Here is an 18,981-nt window from a genome sequence, read left to right as displayed (position 1 = left end):
CTCTGTGGGGTGCACCACCTCTCTTCCAGAGCCAACAGCAGCACTTTGCCCTCCCACAGCGGGTCTGGATGGGGCAGGAGGGGCTCTCCCTGCGTGAGGGTCCAGACCAGTGACACCCTGCAGGTGCTTTGGCTCAGCTGCTCTGCTGTGCCAGGGCTTCACCAAAGGGCACAGGCAGCAAATGGGCTTGGTTTACCTGGCAGGAATGTTTGGGTCAACCAGAGGAGCTCAGAGTATGCACTGACTTTCCTTTTCCCCCCAGGGAGGGCAGCTGGACAGGGGGCTCAGCACAGACAGAGCCCGCTGCCCTCACACTCCCTGCTGAAGGTATAGCCACTCCATGCCTGATTTAATCTGGCTGTTTCCTTCTCCTGTGTGGAGGGAGGGCAGCAAACCATCCTTTTCTATATTGAAAATCGACAAATATCACCGGTATTTATGTGTTATAAAATCCCAGGAAGCTGGCAAGTTTCTAGCCAGGAATTTCTAAGAGGCCCCAGGGTAACTAAATATCCATTTCCCACTAAGTTTCAGTCAGATTGAGACACTTAACTCCCTAAAGTCTGTTTGAAAGTCTCAGTCCAAAACTAATGCGACAATGAATAACAACATAAACTGTACAAGTAAGTTGAAATCAGTTCAGCCTTAACTATCATATACCTAAAGTTTGTATTAATAAAAATATACTTTAACCAAAGTGAGAGCACGCCCTTAGTGTTGGTATTATTCCCAGTTTCCAAAATAAAGCCTTGTAGCTGTGGTTTAAAGCAAGTGTGTAGAGATAACAAATTACATTCTAACAGTTTTTCCAGTCCCTTGAAATGCCAGACATACTCATACTAAGTGAAAAAATACTCTTTTAACTGTTTTTTATGTATTGTGAAATGTTCTGCTTTGTAATTGGTCTTCTTTTATTGTCATTATTCGAAAGCACAGAGTCAAGGTACTGTGATGTTCTGAGGATCTGCTGCAGTGCACACTGATTATATCTACCTTCTTCTGCTGCAATAGGTATAAAATAAAAGTTTATGATCTCTACCTTACATCACTTTCTTCAACACCACTTCACTTAAATCATGTACAGGGTCAGATTGCTGAGGGAGTAACATGGATAGAGTTCTATGGTCATCTAAATTAATAGTTTTTTAAGTTGTTGCTTCCTTGCCAAAATACCTCAGCAAAAAAAAAAACTGATCCAATTATTTTCTTAATGGAGATATCACCAATACTCAACATAACAGTCAAAACACGGTTTTTCTAACTTATGGGCTTGCACTCATCACATAATGGCTAAAACTCTCTTTGTACCTCCTGTATTATTCTTACTGTTAGTACCCACAATATGGATTCTAGTAGAAGAGATGAACAGGCAATTTTGCTGATGATGCAGAAAGCAAAATAAAACAAATTGTAATTTTCTATAACTGCAAGATATTTGTTTTTGGAATGCTGGCTACTGTGGAAAAAATGATTTGTTTTTACCTTTAACTCTAAATTACTTTTGTTTAGTTGAACTTTCTACACAAAAACCCCACCTAAAAGGAAATAAAATATTTGTTTTTCTCTTTTCAATAGCTGTTCTATACACTGTAACTTCCATGGCAGTCATGCTTGCCATCATATGATCAAATCTTAATAAGAATGTATTTTTCACCCAGTATAGCCCATAAAATCATGGGGGACATACACAGTGGTTATAAGCACTTTGTCAAACGGTTCAAATAGCCTATGAAAATAGAATGTGTTTGTTTGGAGATTAAAGGGGGCTGCTGGATAATAGTTATCTTTATCTAATAATGTGAAAGGCTTTGGTGTTGAAAGCATTATTCAAAAAGGTCCATTAGATATTAAAAATCTTAAGATGGGATGCTTGAGAAGAAAATGATAAAGGCTTTTGAATTGCACATAAGAAAAATGAGCATGCTGTAACAAAAGAAATAGTTTGCACAGCCACAAGAGAGAGAAAGAGAGGGTTTCACAGACTAGATTTTTGCTTTACCTGAATATACTCAGTTCCACTGAGGTCAATGTGACTCTGCCAGGATAAACAAGCTGAGGACAATTGGACCCTCCCTATACCAAAAATATGTAAGAAATTGTATTTAGTCTGGATGTTGTCTCTCTGTGTCTACTTTCAGTCAAATGTAAGATAAGGAATACATGATTATACGAGCCTTGACAATAAAAGAAATATGACAATCAAAATTACGTTATATGAGAACAAATATTTATAGAAAATAGTGGGAGGTGATGTTCATCCATCACTTCTGTAAGGCTCACAGTCTGTATGACTTAAAAGTCGAAAATAATTTCAAGTTACTTGGCTGGGGAAGGAACATGCTATTTTCACAAAGCAATTCAACTAGAGAACAGGGGCTACATTCACAAAATGTCTTGAGTGTTAAAAATAGACTATTTCAAAGCTGCACTTCAAAGCATCAGGTTTTCCAGTGGAAACTGCAACTGTGATTTGAAAAATTTCTTGGTGTAAGGTGAATAAACCAATAAAATTTCACTCTCCAACAGAGTTGCACTTTTTCCATGCACAGACCCCAAAGTCTCAAAGGTACACATTTATTTTTCAGAACAGCCTAGTTAGAGAAACTTACTGTTTTAGTTTTCCTTTCTATTCTCTTTTCTCAGAATGATCTTGAAAGTCACGTTTCTAGATTTTATAGAGTCATAGAATGGTTTGGGGTGGAAGGAACCTTAAAGATCATCTGGTTCCAGTCTTCCTGCCATGGGCAGGGACACCTTCCACTATCCCAGGTTGCTCCAAGCCCCATCCAACCTGGCCTTGGACACTTCCAGGGATGGGGCAAACACAGCTTCTCTGGGCAACCTGTGCCAGGGCCTCATCACCCTCAGTAAAGAACTGCTGCCTAATATCTAATCTAAACTTGCCCTCTGTCACTACATATCCAGGTTTGAGGCTGAGTCATCACTGGGTTACTACCTCTCTTTAATGTCTCTACTTTGAATGACTCACTATAATTATCATCTCATAGCAGACCTACTTCCTGATGAGGAATGGCAAGATTTACTTACATAACTAGTCCTGGAATTTTGCAGAATTTTCTCAGAGGGAAGACAGTTCTCTACCTTTCTATTCACCTCAACTCTTATTTTCACCCCACCAGAGAGCCATTTGGAAGCCCAATTCTAAATTTAACAAAGCTAAAGTTAATTGAAAATAGCTTTTAGCTAGTGACCTGGCTCTTACAGTCCTTCTCATTCTCCAGTCAATTTTTACTTAAAATAAAACACCTAGGGAAATCCAAAACTTTCAAAACTAACAAAACCTTGCTTTCTTCTTACCTGGGTTTCCTAGTTGATAGGCTGGTGTATAAGCCCTTGCTGAAGCTTTTCTAAGGTTGAGGTACTCATCGCCTTTTCTTTGCAGTGTAACATAGTGTGTGGTTAGGTGGTTGTGCTGCATTTTCCCTTCCACTCCCAAACAGAAAGAGATTTTCCTCCTCTCTTCCACTGTCATTCATGTTGATGAAACCAATAGAGATTGTGCTTCCACAAAATTTGAATTAAACTGGTCAAGTAATTCAAGGATTCTTACAGGGAGAGGGGATGCATGCCCACAGTGTGAAAAGACACACTCCTTTTCCACAGGAAAACCAGACTAACACTTAAATCATAAAAACATCCTGAAGGAAAAACTCTTTGCAGGCCCTTTTTCCTCAAGTTCTTCACAGCTTTCTGTTTCTTTTTTGGATGACCATTTGACCTTTTTTTTCCTATTTTTTCTGCATCTGCTATTTTTTCCTTCTCTGTCTGTTCTTCCCTCTTTTCATTTCTCCCCTGTCTCCTTTCCCTGGATCAAAGTGGAAGGAAGGACATTTGAGCATCACTAATTTGTGGACCTATGGGCATTATATATCACGTTGTGACAGACATCACAAGGAAGCAAACACTTCAGCTGCTCCCCAGGACTAGCTGCTGGGACCAGCTCCCAGCAGACAAGTGCTGGAATTTCCAAAAGCACATTGTCCTGCTGGAAATGGTGACAACCTGTCAAGCAGAGCCCTCGCTCACACGCACATGGCACTGAGGCAATTCAGGTTTTGCCAGCCCAGAGTGTCATTCTGGAGAGGTCAAGAAAGTAGTTTAAACTTTCTGCCCTGGCTTTTATCAGGTTTATTTTTCTGTCTATTGAGAAACTGAACAAAACTACAATAAATTAGTATTCCTTTTCAGAGGAGGAAAATTGCACTTGTTCAAATTTCAAAATTTCCTTCTTGCAAGTAATTTCAAAGATATTTTCAGTACAAAACAGTGCTGAAGTTCTTACTATCCTAATACAGCCTTGGAATTAATTTAGTAAATTCAGCCTCCTCCATTTGGAACATACATCCCCAGCATTATCACTTTGTTTTTACAGGGCCGGAGCTGATAGCTTTTTATATTTTAATTTTTCATGTCTGTGCCATATTCCTGTAAAATTTAGAAATCTACAACACTCAGGATAAATCCACCTAATGAAGTCAATGGAATTCTGCCAGGTGCAAAACAGTGCAGGATCTGTCTCCTTGTTCTCATGATGGAGTGTTCCATCAGCAAGAGAAATTGCTGTCTAGCTTTGGCAAGATCACTTGGATGCTACTGCATATATAACATTCCATTTAAGATGACTGCAGTTCAAGAACCTTCATGAAAGATTATTTGCTTTAATTGATAAAACCACTTACCTAGGTAGCTATAGCATATCCTCAAAGACAAACATAAAATTCAGTTGAAGTTATTTGCTGAAAATAGTTTAGGTAGACACTTTCCTGTATTGCAAATTTATACAATAACTTGGCACAGAACTTTCTTACAAGGAGAGAATGGCACCAGAAGGGTGAGTTTCAAGAGTTTGTGGAATCAAAGAATAGCTGACACTGGAAGGTACCTCAGGAGATTGGCAAATCCAGCCACCCTGCTCAAAGCAGGATGCTCAAGGCCATGGCCAGTCAGGCTTTTAAGCATCTTCATTTACTAAGCAGGATAGGGCTTCAGGGTGAGCTCAGTGACTCATGTTCTAGTTCTAAAACTTTAAAATGTTCATGTGTCCCATAAAAGACTAGTTTCTCTACTGACATTTTACATTTACATCTTAATTGAATCTCTGTGGCATCAGTTACTGATGATCTTTAGGGCAACTGTGAGCAAATAACATATTTTATCTTAGTAAAAAAGAGCAGTTATACTTTTGAAGGAGTGATTCATTGCTAAATGGGTTGAGTCTGTACAGAAAACATTCTGACAAAAATCTTTATGTATGGATTCCTATTAAACTGTGTTCGGAGAAATAAATCTAAGCTTTCTGAAAAACAATCATAAATATACACATAAATTATTCCATGCAAAATAGAAGAGCTGGACTTTTAACGCTTCCCAAAACAACTTTTTCTGGTCAGAACCAAGAAAGATTGACCAAGTGTGCCCTTGTTCCATATATCTGTGCCTTACTTCACTCTGAGCAATGGGAAAGGCTCAAGTGCTTCTAACAAAACCTCTCCTGGGGCTGTAGCAGCCCCATAAGGCAGAGAGTTTCCAGATCCAGGGGGTTCTGAGAAGCAGAGTCTGATACACCAAGTATCACCGGGGAAACCTCTGCAGATCACTGCAGTGACCAGAAAAAGCTGGATGCATACCTTAACTTGAAATAGGATTTTATTTGCAGAGATAACAGCTCAGGGACACTTTTTATAGAGCCACAGATAACATCAGGGCTGCTGAGTTCTGCCTGCCCCTCCAGTACTGAAAGCTTTGGTTCTATGTGTGGAGCACATAAATGTGTGTAAGCAGAGCGTGCAACCCAGACCTGACGTGTGCCACACTGAGCTGATTTCACACTGCAGAAATGCCTGACAAGGATAATAAATAAATCAGAACACATTAATTGCTTTCCCAAGTCTCCTAAAACCCATGGAACTTATTCCTGAGTGAGTTTGGTTCCTCTAACCAGAAAAAAACAAAGAGCAGCTAGGACTTCCCACCAACCATTTGAGGCTTCCCAAATTGCAAACATATATGAGAACTAATTAGGAGTATATTGTGTAAATAATTTTTGGAAACTTTCAAAAAACCTGCAGGCACTGCGCACACTTCCCAAAAACTCACCTGGCAGAATAACAACATGGATTAACACATGAAAGGTCTTAAAAATACCTGGGCATTCAGCTTTGGGATCATGGCGAGTACTGCCAAAAATCAGCAGCATTTAAAATTCTCCAGACAGAAAGCCTGGGATATTAGTACACATTGTGCACATATACATGCCCATAGAAATTATATTTGACAATGTCATTTGTTAGCAATACATTGCACTCCCTCTGACAGCTTTGCTCTCTTACACAAAGTTCATTGTGGCACGGACTCTCCTCACTGTGCTCAGGAGAAGCTCTCCCCAAAGACTGGGCCTTGGCTGTAGAACAGCCATCTGTGATGTGGTGATGTACATTAATCCAGTATTGCTACTACAGGACTTGAATTCATGCTCTTCATAAAGTACTTATCATTAAATAACATCACTTCTTATAGTAGTACAATGAAATAAGATACAGAAATCTAATATCATCCTCCTAAAATTTATTAGAGTGCTGATATTGGTTTATGGTTAAAATTTAACATGACTCAATGTCTTGGCATTATTCATATTATTTTCCAATCTAGCAATCACGGGAAGATTTTATAATCCACCCAGAGGATTTATAGCTGGCAGTGGAGAACATTGATTTAAAATGTCTTATAAAATATTTCAGATGTAGTTGTCCAATACAACAGGCTTTATTTTCTTCTTCATCTGTTGATTCTTTCTAGATTAAGAAAACCTGATCCTAGCTTTTAGAAACAACTCCATCCTAGTGCTCTCCCAGAATGGTTTCCTTCCAAATTGGTAATACCTCTTCAGACTGATAAGTCAGAATTCTTATCGTAATGCAGTGAAAAAAAAAGATTCAGAACCTTCTTTCCCCTCTCAGTATAAAGACAGGTATCTACTTTAATGTAAATTTTCAGTTCAATGTAGTGATAATTATTGGCACATGATTTTGCCATGAAATATGCTCTTCATCTTCTTGAGGTGCTTTATCATTTCGTACAAAGTGAGTTTATTTCACCTCTCTGGACCTCACAATTCTGGCTGCTTCTTCTGCCCTAATAAATTTTATTTTTTAACATATTTTTCTATCACTGAGTGAAGAAATGTCAGCCTCAGGAGCTCTCATATTTTCAGAGTCTAGGAGCCAGATGGTCTCTTTATCTCATTGATGTGTTTCTTTCTCATCTGAGATAAAGAAAACAACTTGCCTTTTTCTTTTCCTCAGCCCTGAAAGTGACTTCTTGAACAATTGCCTTTTTTTGGTTTTGTGGGGTGTTTGTTTGTTTGGGTTTTTTTTGAGAAAGGTCCTTGATAATATTCTATTCTCACATATGATCTTTCTAAGCTTTTTTCATGTATAGGAACATTTGCCTGCTCCTTTTGCCTACAATGTGTCTTTGTGCTCCATGAGTATGGATCTGATTTAACCTACAGAGGTCAGTAGATCCATGCTCCTTCCCACCACCCGAGGGCCTGGCCCAGGGTCTTAAATTTGTAGTTACTTTGAGTTAAAGATGTTTCTAAAAGGATTCACTTGAAGGTTTCGGCACAGAAAAGTTCTTCATCCTTTTTTTTTTTTTTTTTTTGTTAGATGTCAGCAATTATAGTGAAATTCATGCATTCTATGCCCTTAAGTGCATTAATTAGCAGTAAGCAGTACTAGACGTGTAAAGTATAGTTTATCTTTGCAAATCAGGATCCCCCTAATCCTCTCCTTATCCCAGATCCATCAACCCTCTCCTGGGTCATTCTATGAGTATGTCACTGGATGAATCTGTGATCTCTGTCTTGTATCTCCCCAAACTCTGCCTAAGAGTTAAAAAAATAAACTGTTCCAGAAATCATTTGCTTCCGAGAAAAGTTTGTCTTAAAATTTTGTTGAAAAACTTCATCTGCTCTGTATTAACTTCCTGAATAAGCTCCTGAAAGTAAAGACTGTAAAAACCCCCTGAAAACCTAGTTTTAAATATCATCATGAAATCACATAACCACAAAGTAACTTGAATTTGAAAGGGAATCCAGAAGAGCTCTAAGTCCAACCTCCTGCTCAAAGAAGGGCCAGCTGAGGGGTCAGATCAGGCTGCTCAGGGCTCTATCTGGTTGCATCACAGATATATGTCAACGTAAGTGATATCAATGTCAAGCTCTAATCCTTTCCCGGCCAGGTGACTCAGGGTAGCAAATGTTTATCATTCCTTTTTTCCTGGCTTGTTGATGAGACTGTGCAATGATTTATTTGTGGTTAAGTTAAAATATTCTGAGGAGGTTTGGGGTTGGGTGTCTGTGTGTTTCACCAAATTAAAAGTTTTGAGCCAGGCACTAGAATGCTTTTGATATGACATGTGCAGATCAGAAGAGATGACAGCTCTGATTGCAGAGCAGTCCTACGGCACTTGCCATTGTTCTCCTTACTCTGTTTCCATATTGCCAGTGTAGTCAAAACCAATTGTTTCAATTAGCCCTTAAGAGTAAAGTCATGTCAGTGTCTTGCATAAATACGCTGATCCCTACAGCAATATGCAAAATGTCTCTTTTCACAGCTCACAGCTTCTGTGCTGAGTTCTGCAGCACTGTAATTAAGTCTAAGTAGACTTACAGAGTTACACTGATGGTTATGTATAAGTACATGTCCCTCATAGCTGTTTGTTAGAGGCATTCTTCATATCATTTAACTTGCTTCAATTATGCAGATTGGATTTTGCCTACTGATGTTTTTGCATGGTAATTTTATAAAAACAAACGTGACCTACAGGATTTTCAATATTGTTAACTTAAGATCTAAAGAGATTTGACGTACAACTTAGTTTCTTTCCACTACTTTTTTAACTCAACTGCTATTACAATTTCTCCCTGCACTTAAAACTTACTTCATTTGTACTTTAATTATACCAGAGTAGGCAGAGAAGATAATGAAGAAATAAATGAAGTTTAAAGAAACTTATTTTATATATTTTGATGTAACTAACCTAAAAGTTTTGAAAATGAATTTTAGAATTATCTTTATACAGAAAGATATTCATTATTAGATTTAAGAATATTTCTTGCCTTAGTCATACAAACTGTATTTTACAGACAACAGATTCACCAACTTGCCTGTCTTTGTTCTTCACAAACTCTGCTTATACAACGTAAAATTGTTAGATCCAAGAAATGTCTAGCTAAAACTTGACAACAGAGCTCAAAGGTATGTTTCTTGTCTGGTTTTCCTTACTTGAAACAGTAGGGTTTTTTCCCCCCATCCAGCATTCATCTTCCACATGTAAACAAATCCTGAGACCAAAACGAGCATTGCCCAAAACAATACCCAGGCTTACATATGTAAGTTCTCATCTTCAGCCCCACTTCAGTGTTAGGAGTATTTAATTTCCTTTGGGCCTGGATTCAGCAAACCACCTAAACAAGTGAAAGCAACTCTGATACATGTTGTCACCTTGTTATGTGCTGTAATCCTGGATTTAGGACTTTGTGTAGATGCAAAACTGAGGGAAAGCATCTGCAACACCTCATTATGCCCTAAACTGCCCACAGTGTTTGCAGTGAGGAAGGAGTTCAGTTACACATTTCTCGTGTAAGATACAATGTGTGTGAACAGCATAGGATTTTTAAGAAGCCCGTGGTATCAGGAAGCAGTGAGAATGGATATCACTTATGGAGGGCTTGATCAAGAGATTAAGGACTACCTTGACTCATAGCAAAACCCAGCAGCTCATCACCTGCAGAGCTTCCAGAGAGCAAGAGACAGAAGGTGGCCTACAGACTGCTGGCGTGGTGGTAACGCAGGGGAGATTCCCAGAGGCAACAAAATGACAAAGGACTTGCTTTGCAGGAACACCATGCAGACCTGTGTGACACACCTGAACAAACACCTCGGTGTGTGAAAGTGGAGCACCACAATCAGCGTGACAGTTGCCAGAAAGAGAGAGAGAAAAGGTCGGCTCTGAGGTAGATCTGTCTAGAACTCCTCCAGAGGGCTTTTAAATGCCCAAAAGCCTGACTTTGTCTGAACAAAACCTGGAATGTTTTGCTTCTAATCAACTCAGCACCTTTCTGAGCAGCAGCACACCATGTCACAGACCTTTCCAGGCAGGAACCCTGCCCAGCTCAGTGCCTCTCCCAACAGTCCAGCCACCTTCGTGCAGGAGATTCAGGCTCCAGGGTTCCTGCTATAACTCACCTGCTTGCCAAGCCCTGCTTTCCATAAGCCTGTTCCCCCCATCACATCCAGTGGTTCTCCACTATCTCCCTGTCTCCACTGCCCAGTGGGTCTCACCTCCTTAGAAGAACATAGCACATCTTGTGAAGGAGGATACATGTGAAATGCAAGCACAACCTGCCAAATCTGCTATATATTTTTTTCAATTAAAGGATTATTGCTGAGTTGAATACTTTCACAACTCAAAAGAGCCAAAAAAATATTAATAAGATTCCAGAGGGAGCAGGGAAAGGGGTGACAGGTTTCTGACATCTAGACTTGCTGGACATTGCCTTGGTCTCTTAGGGCCCACACGTTCCATATCACTGGGGTGGAGATTAAAGAGACACAGGTTACACAGACACTGATGTTCTATCAAAGAGAAGCCAAACACTCGTTAGAAGATTTCAGTCTCAAATGCCTCGTATATATACAGATGAGTCACCTACAAGAGGTGAAACAGTTAAAATGAACCGAAATTAAGAAACAGATGCATGAAGAAATTGAACAAACTGGTAGTAAAGTGAAATAAAAGGTAACAGAGGAGAGGGGGAAAAAGACAAGACTTAAAAAATGAAAGCACAATAAGAAATTAATTATTACTTGTTCCACTGGGTACTCAGGTTTCTGTTTTTAGACTTCAGAGACAAACAACCATATTCTCAAAATATACAGAGGCATAACAGTCTTGTTACCTTTTTGTAGCATCATGAAATCCTTCTTACAGAAGCAGTAAGAAACATCAGTTTGCTAAACTAGTGTAATGACTACTTGAATGCACAGCTCTGGATGACAGTTATGTAACTTCCCCAGGCTTTCATGTGCCCAACAGTTTTCAAAGGATGCAAATGAGTAAGTTTTTCAGATTAATTCAATCCTATGTGTCAATCATCTATGAAATGTTTTATACCTTAAGGGGAACAGACACTAAAAAATACCACCCTTGATGTGTTCTACTTTGTTTTGGTTTGTTTACTGCCTTTGCTTTTGGTGCCTTACAGATGTTATTGTTCATTTTGGTATTTTTAAAGCACTCCTTTTAATATTTGGCATGTGACTGCCCTGCAGTGAATAGGAGTAAGAAGCTGTCAGTCTCACAGGCTTGCTTAGAGATTGCTCTTTTTCTGTGCTGTCATTGTATGCAAAATGTGTGGAGCCACAAGAAAGCTAGAGAAAAAAAACCTCCTGGGTGATGGAACAAGTACCTCCATGCCATTATTGCTGTTGTTCGTTGTGCTACTGTGAAGCTCCGTTGTAATAGGTACTGGGCAAACTGAGAACAAAGCCTGCTATCCCTGCTACAGTGATTTACAGTCTAAATCATGAAATTAGCTTCACATCACAGATCCTGAAGAGCACAGGAAATAAATTAGCAGATGTGGGAGAAAGCTTCCTTGCTACTTAGCATTAGCTGCACGTCAGGCAAAGTCCATGTTTTTTAATGTAGAAGCCAAGCCAGAGGCTGACTGTCCAGAAATGCTGCTGCTGTAGCCTTCCCTGGGTGACCAGTAGATCTCTCCAGGCAGCAAGGCAGGCAACAAGCTGAATTAATTCATTTCCAGGAAAGCTGAGTTCATCTGCCCTTGTGCAGTTCTAACGACTGAGAAACCCCAAATACAGGCATGGTTCCATCCTTTTCCACTAACACGGGGCTGACAGCATAGACTCCATCCTTCTCATCCCTGTGTCATCTGTAACACTACAGGATTGCTGGAACCAACCACAGGAGTTCACGTCAGAAACCTTCCTGCCAAAAAGTAGGATCAACAACTCCTGATGAAATTTCTGATGATCTGTTCTACTGGCTCAGAGAAGACAATGAGCAGCAACTCCACAACATCCCCAAAATCCTGTGACCTGCTTTGGCATTTAATCACTCCAGTCATTAGCAAGTTTTCCTGGCTTCTAATCCCATATGTCCCCTCCTAAGACTGTTATGTTATATCCCAGTAGCAGTAGAGGAGATACACTCCCTCTTTGCAGCTATCACGTAGAGAGCTGAACATTAATTTCATGTCTCCCCTCCATTTTCTTCTTCTCCAGCTAAAGCCCTGTTCCTCAGCTCAGTCCCCACAGGTCGTGTTTTTGATACCCTTAATAGTTCTTGCTGCTGTCACCCTCACTGGGATTCTTGCCTTTTTCTTGACAACAGGACATTGTTGGCTCACATTCAGTTTGTGAGACATTTAACATCTTCAGATCGCTGCAATAACAACTATTTGTGCCATTAATTATTTCTATTTAAGGACTGAAACTTGAGTGTATCCTATTATAGCACATCCTATCTTTTTCACCTATTTTGCAAGTTCTCAGTTTTTCTTCACACACTTCCTCCATTCCTCTGTTATGTGTCATAGTTCATGTCACATCCCTGTGCAGGGAGTGATGACATCCACCCCTTCCGTGTTAGCACTCAAATCCATTATCGCAGGTCTTTAATTCACACTTATCAGGGAGAGTCTGGAGTCTGCAAAGAGCATCACAGCCCAGGCAGCAACGCTGCCCCCCTGCTTTCCCTGCAGGCTCTGCTCGCGATGCCTATTCCAAAGCAGCAGCATCCTTAGTGAAGTTGTCCTATGGAACATAAAACGAATGCTACAGACAGTGATTTATAACGACTCCAACACCATGAGAAGGAATTTACAATACAAATTGGGGTAGAGACTTCAGTGTCTCTAAAGCAGTAGTTTGTAATTCTGAAGAGGTCTGAAGGGTGAGGTCCCAGCAGAAATGTATTAAAAACTTGTCTTTGGCAGGAAAGTCAGTGATAGACATGTCAGACTAGAGAATATAAAAGCAGAATAGGCACAAAAGGGTCCTGCAAACTGGCCTAACTCCCTTGATATTCCATTATTATATGGACTTCAGTGTCTTTCTAAGTGTATCCTTTTAATATGAGAAACTAGTTTAAATAACAAAAATATTAGCACATTTACTGCTGCTCTTTATGGCATAATAGTCACTTTGTGACTTATGAAAATTAGTCTTTTAGGAGTTCTACACAGCTGGGAAGCTGAAAAGGTCAAGTTGCATTACTCTGAACTTGTCCCTTTTAATGCTCTGCTGTTGAAATACTGTGACTTTTGGTAAGAACCTAGTGCTGTATAAAACCCACAAAGCTAAGAACGCTTGATCATTCCTTTGGAATTAATTAATTTCCCAGAAACCAACTAATACATTTTAGAAATAGCTGCAGGCAAATGTTAATAAGAGATTAATCTTTCATGCCTTTGAGAAATTTTTAGACAAAGTGAGGATAGGTTCAACTTCCCTTTTAGTTCCAAACATGAATAAGATCAACTAGTTTACATATTAACTTTTGTGATGAGACATATATCAAAATGGAGACAAATTCTGCCCAGAGCAAAAAGATAATACCTTGTTGTTAAGTCATTTAACACTAGTAGAAAGATAACATTTCAGTAACAAAGGAAATAATAATTATAATGACTATCTCTTTAGGTAGGACTTTCAGAGAACACTCAAACCTGCTTCTCTGTCTGAGACCTGCTTTGATCTCAGAAGTTTAGAGGAAAGTCCTTTGCATGCAAAACAGGCTACTTTTGATTAGCTTATAGCAATGAGAGAGTCCTGCTCTCATTAAAATAATTAATGAAACACTTCATTTCCATGGATAGAGAAAGAGGCCACTTCTTAGAGGGCTGACAGTTTGTACATAGAATGAAAATCAGGAGTGATAACTGGTAACCTCTGATAAAAATACTCTCCCACCAAGAAAGAATATTCTTCCCTAACCCACAAAGTACAGGTGGGTATGGTGTAAAATACACAAGGTTTGTGTAATGAAATGAGGTACGTAAACATAATATAACGTACTGTGAAACCCAATTAGTGCACAAAGAGTTCCTCTCACAACACTGGGGCACTGAAACACCCCCTCCCTCCCCCCAGCTCCTGAATTATAACTAAAACAATAATGCCTTAGCATTTTATGAAATATTTGAAACTTCAGCACATGTCACTCAGTGACTCAGTGTGGTAGATGGTCATAAAGTTGTCAAGCAAAATGGCTGCCTTTGTCTTATGTCTATTTCATATGTGTGTATATGGGACTATATATTACGAACAACAGCACTGCACCCTAAGGTTTAGCAATCATATTTCTCATTATTCTTGTCTCTTTACAAGGCTCATCCCACTGCAGAAAAATAAACATTTGCATTTAGTCTTCTCCAGAAATAAGATCTCTCAAACATCACAAGGATGCAGGTGTTTAAGATATATCATGTAAAAAAAAAAAAGGTTAAAATTATTTATCCATCAGAAGCAATAAACACAACTTCCTTGATTAGTGCAAGGCTGTAAATGCAACTCTCATGCTACTGCTTGCTTGCTTTCAGTAGTTTCTATTCTGTGATTAATTGTTTACATGGTGTTCAGTGTTAAGCAGTAGATAACACATAATTCTTAGTGTTATGACAATATTCCCTGTTGACATCTTTTAGCTGTCTACACTTCTTGCAGCAGACTTGGCAAACATTTCTTGAATATCTAATGTTTGCTCACTCATTCCAAGTACACATTCCAAGTACAATGTTAAAAATTTAGTTGGGTGAGATCTGTAGATCCCATTTCTGTAGTACACTTGCTAAGTCTTCTCGCAGAGCTCTACATTATTAATATCAGATTAATTTTACCCTCTGGCTGTACACATTTGATGGAACTCCCTGTACAAATAACTCAAGAAAATGCCGTTTTTACAGTACTTTCCAGGTACGTTTATCTAAATTGACAACAATCAAAAGCAAGCTATTGAAATCTATGCATTTGTCAGTGAAGTACTGAAACGTCTTACAAAAAAATATAAAAGAGAAAAGAAGAGTCAAATGTGCATATTATATTTCTGTCCTAGAGCTCCCACTGCAGTGAAGGCAGCCAATCAGATTTGCTGCTTCCCTAAAGCAGGATTGACTTGTCTGTCTGAAACATCGTAACAAACCACGTACTTTTCCACTTATCTTCTCAGCATTCTCCCACTGTGCAATATCCAAGCACAATAGAACTAATACCACATTCAAAGGAAAAGCTGTACTGACCTTTCTAGTGCCTCTCAGTTCTTTGCCCCTGTCATACTCAGCCAGTTTTACATCAGAGCAGCACAGGCTATCTGGGCAGCTGCTTACACATTCAGTGGACATGCCACTGGCTCTCACACTTCCTTTAGATAAATGGTGATTATCCTTTTCTTCAAAGAAAAATAAGGCAGCCCAAGAAACTGTCATGCTGTCATTTACTCTGCAATAACACAGTGCAGGTGCAGGGCACAACCATTAAAAATTGGGGTCTGTGTGAGTAGCTGGAGTAAACAGAAATGAGATATACTTTGATAAATTACAGCCAAGGAACAGGCTTCCAGCCCTTTTTTCATAAAAGCTGACAATATTTTCAGGTTATCTGTTTGACGGGAAAAGAATATCTGCCATCTGCTAACACGCTCCTTACATCAATCAGGTGGTCAGAGCAAATGGCAGAGAAGGGGAAGAGCCAAAGTGGTGTGCCTGAGGCACTTACTAAGGAAAAAGCAGCCAAAACAGGAGCTATCCAGGACTGACTCTCTCCACACCAAGAAGTGGGCCCAAATCCTCACCAAGATAGCAGGATAGTACAGAAGTAGAGATACCACTGATGGGTGACAGGAAAACAGCCAGAGGACTGGCAGTGCCAGTAGAATCACGACATTTTTTGACTTCAGAGACACACGATACAGCAGCACAGTCAACCCGCGCTCTACGTGGTCCCTGTGAAATGGGGAGCAAAAGAAAACGGGCACCACTATCCCCTCTAACACTGGTACAAACCAGGCCCAGGTTCCTACAAAGGAAAGAAAGGGTGTGTATTTGAAAGAAGAACAGAGATTCATATGAGATTGAACAAAATAGTGGCATTAGCAGAGAAGACACAGACATCACACACGTGTTCTCCAAGAACATCCAGTTTCCTCAGAGATAACAGCAATGAGATAATACACTGAATATGTCAGGTTAATATTAATCAGACAATCATCTAGATAAATATTTAAAGGGAAAAAAGTGAGGAAAATATATACTTTATAGTAGTTGTCCAACAGCAGATGATAGGGTTTCCATATATTTCTTAACTGGATAATGTATATTTTTAATTTTACACTAGGGAAAGTTTTCACATCTTTCAGCTCAAGAAGCTACAGTGTGGCAGGAGTCCACCTGCAGAGCAATAAATTCTTGTATTGCATGAATTATTTTAGCTGAAAGGATTTTCCTCTAGATCTATAACATTCAGGGGAAGAAGAACTTGGCACCTGTCAGCTTTCAGAGGCAGCTAAAAGGCTACTCAGGTAATGCTGGATTCCAAAAAACAGGACACAGAAGGAATTTGTGAGTAACCATGGTAAAAAGGAATAGTAAATATCTGATACAGCCTTGTCTTTCCTCTATCCTCCACATAAATACTCACTGGACCCGGTTTGCCTTTGTATATCCTGGTACATCTCCAAGGGAACCTCTTTTGAATGAGGTAGCAATTCTGTGAACACAAAACATCTCTGCTACAATCTTGCCATAAAGAATGCGGATGACAGGCAAAAAATGGGTTTAAAAAGAAATGAGGATGTCACTGTATGCAAGTAGCCTTACTAGGTGAAAAGAAATAAAACCAGAGACTGGGGCAACTTTGATTTTGTGAAGGCAATGAAAAATTCCACTGGTTACACAACACACAAGATAATTTCTAAATTTGGTCATTTATGAATGAGGAAATTCTCTTTCTATCTGCAGTATTTCTTCTTGACATTATAACTTTGCTAATAAATAATATACTAACAGACCCAATTTCATAACAATAAAATGACAAAGATTCAACATTCAGAAAGCTTGTTTATAGAAATCAACAGATTTAGTTCTCAGTCTGTTTTCTGTTCAGGAACAGTTGTTCTCCAGCTCGTATGAAGTTTCCATTCACAAAGTCAAGAGACAGCAGAGGAAACTTGCAGGTCTTACTCACACAAATCAACAAGCTCTGAGCTTCATCCTGTTATTCCCAAGTACATAAATTAAATAACAATTGTACTACCCACAGGAGCTACAGATTCTCTTCACAAGCCTGATGCCCACACAATTTCTGAATTTCTTCCACTCTCAGTGCAACGTATAAAAATGACAGAACAGCTTGAAGAACAGAAGTGCAAAGTAGGTGCTAAGCATTCCTATTTATGCAATATTTCAAGTTGTTTTCCACCTTAATGCAGGATTAGCATTCAGGGCAAAGAAAGTGAGATGGACTTGGAAATCTGAGCAGCTTTTTCTCCAGTTTTCTAAATGGCTGGAAGAGTGTTGGGGAGTCTGCGACCACAGCCATATGGACAGTAATGACAGTCTGTTCAGTGTCATCCTCCTACATTATTCTGAAGCACATGCAGGTTTTTATAAGGAATTATTAGCTGATCGTGGTCAGTTAAATAATATAAATGCCTGATAAGTGATAGAAAAATCAGTATCTTTTATATATTATTTTGCTCCTCTTTTGAATATTGCAAGGTTCAATAAATAAGTATAACTCTGTGGCTACTATTCTTTTCTGACAGTGAAATATGAAAGGGTATATTTTCCTCCATACAGATGCAGATTTCAAGGGCAGTGAATTTCATGCTTTTCTTTGCCAGAAAATTGTTGTGATCTGAATACATTCTAAGAAAAATCACCATGCTAGCAAGTGATTAAGAAAGAAAACATCCAGTATTGGCAGCAAACAAATGAAAAGCAAATAATAAAGTTGGATAGAAAAGCAGCTTAAAGAAGAATTCTAATCCCCTTCTAAATTAAATAATTAAAAAAAAGTAAATGCCTAGGGGAGGAAAAAAAAGTGAAATGTAATCTGTTCTGGCCTCTTGCCCCCACCCATAACATAATTCAATTTACTGACTCTTGACTTTCCAAGGTGCAAACGAGCAGAATGAATCTCTGAGCGTGTACCTCAGAGTGAATGCAGTGGCTGGGAGATGAGGAGTGAGAGTTGCTGCAATCCTCTATGTCCTCTGCATCACAGCACTGGCTAATGCAGTGGTGAACCCGTCACAGCTTAAGAGTTAGGTGGCTCATGGTTGCTTTGCATTGCCAGAGCTTTAGGAGAGAACAACAGGGTATGTTGGTCAAAGTGTTCCTACGTACAACGTGCAAAGGTGCAAAACACCATGAGAGTCCCCACAGCACTTTGGAGATGACAAAAAAACAAAAGAAAGAAAGGAAAGCGAGAGAAATCATGTCAGTAGAAGCTTGGGGCATAAGTTAGAAGAAGAAGGCAACTTGTAGATCGTAGTGGTGAAATCTTTTGGCTTGTAGTCTTGCTCAGGCCACCTGCCATTCCAGGTGAGCTCACATCAAGCAAAACCCAAGTCCCAGAGGCCGTGCCACTGCTTCAGGTCTTGCTGTGTCTTTGGAGACAGTGGGAGCTGTAAGAACCAATTTAAGACCCTGGGCTGCATTATTTGCAGTGGACAGTGTGGACATGCAAGTACAAGACAGATGAACCTTGCTTTGATCAGATGGTTAGACCAGATGATGTCACTTCCAATACAAATTATTCTACGACTTTAACAGCTTTATTTTCCTAGGTAGCTTTATTGTCTCCTCACGCTGATTGTACATGCTTGAATGCTGCTAATGCCTTCTAACACTTCATCATCACAATCCCGTTCTTC

This window comes from Chiroxiphia lanceolata, chromosome 8 (genome assembly GCF_009829145.1).
Source record: "Chiroxiphia lanceolata isolate bChiLan1 chromosome 8, bChiLan1.pri, whole genome shotgun sequence".
In the NCBI taxonomy this organism is placed as follows: domain Eukaryota; kingdom Metazoa; phylum Chordata; class Aves; order Passeriformes; family Pipridae; genus Chiroxiphia; species Chiroxiphia lanceolata.
This window is presented reverse-complemented; position numbering follows the sequence as displayed.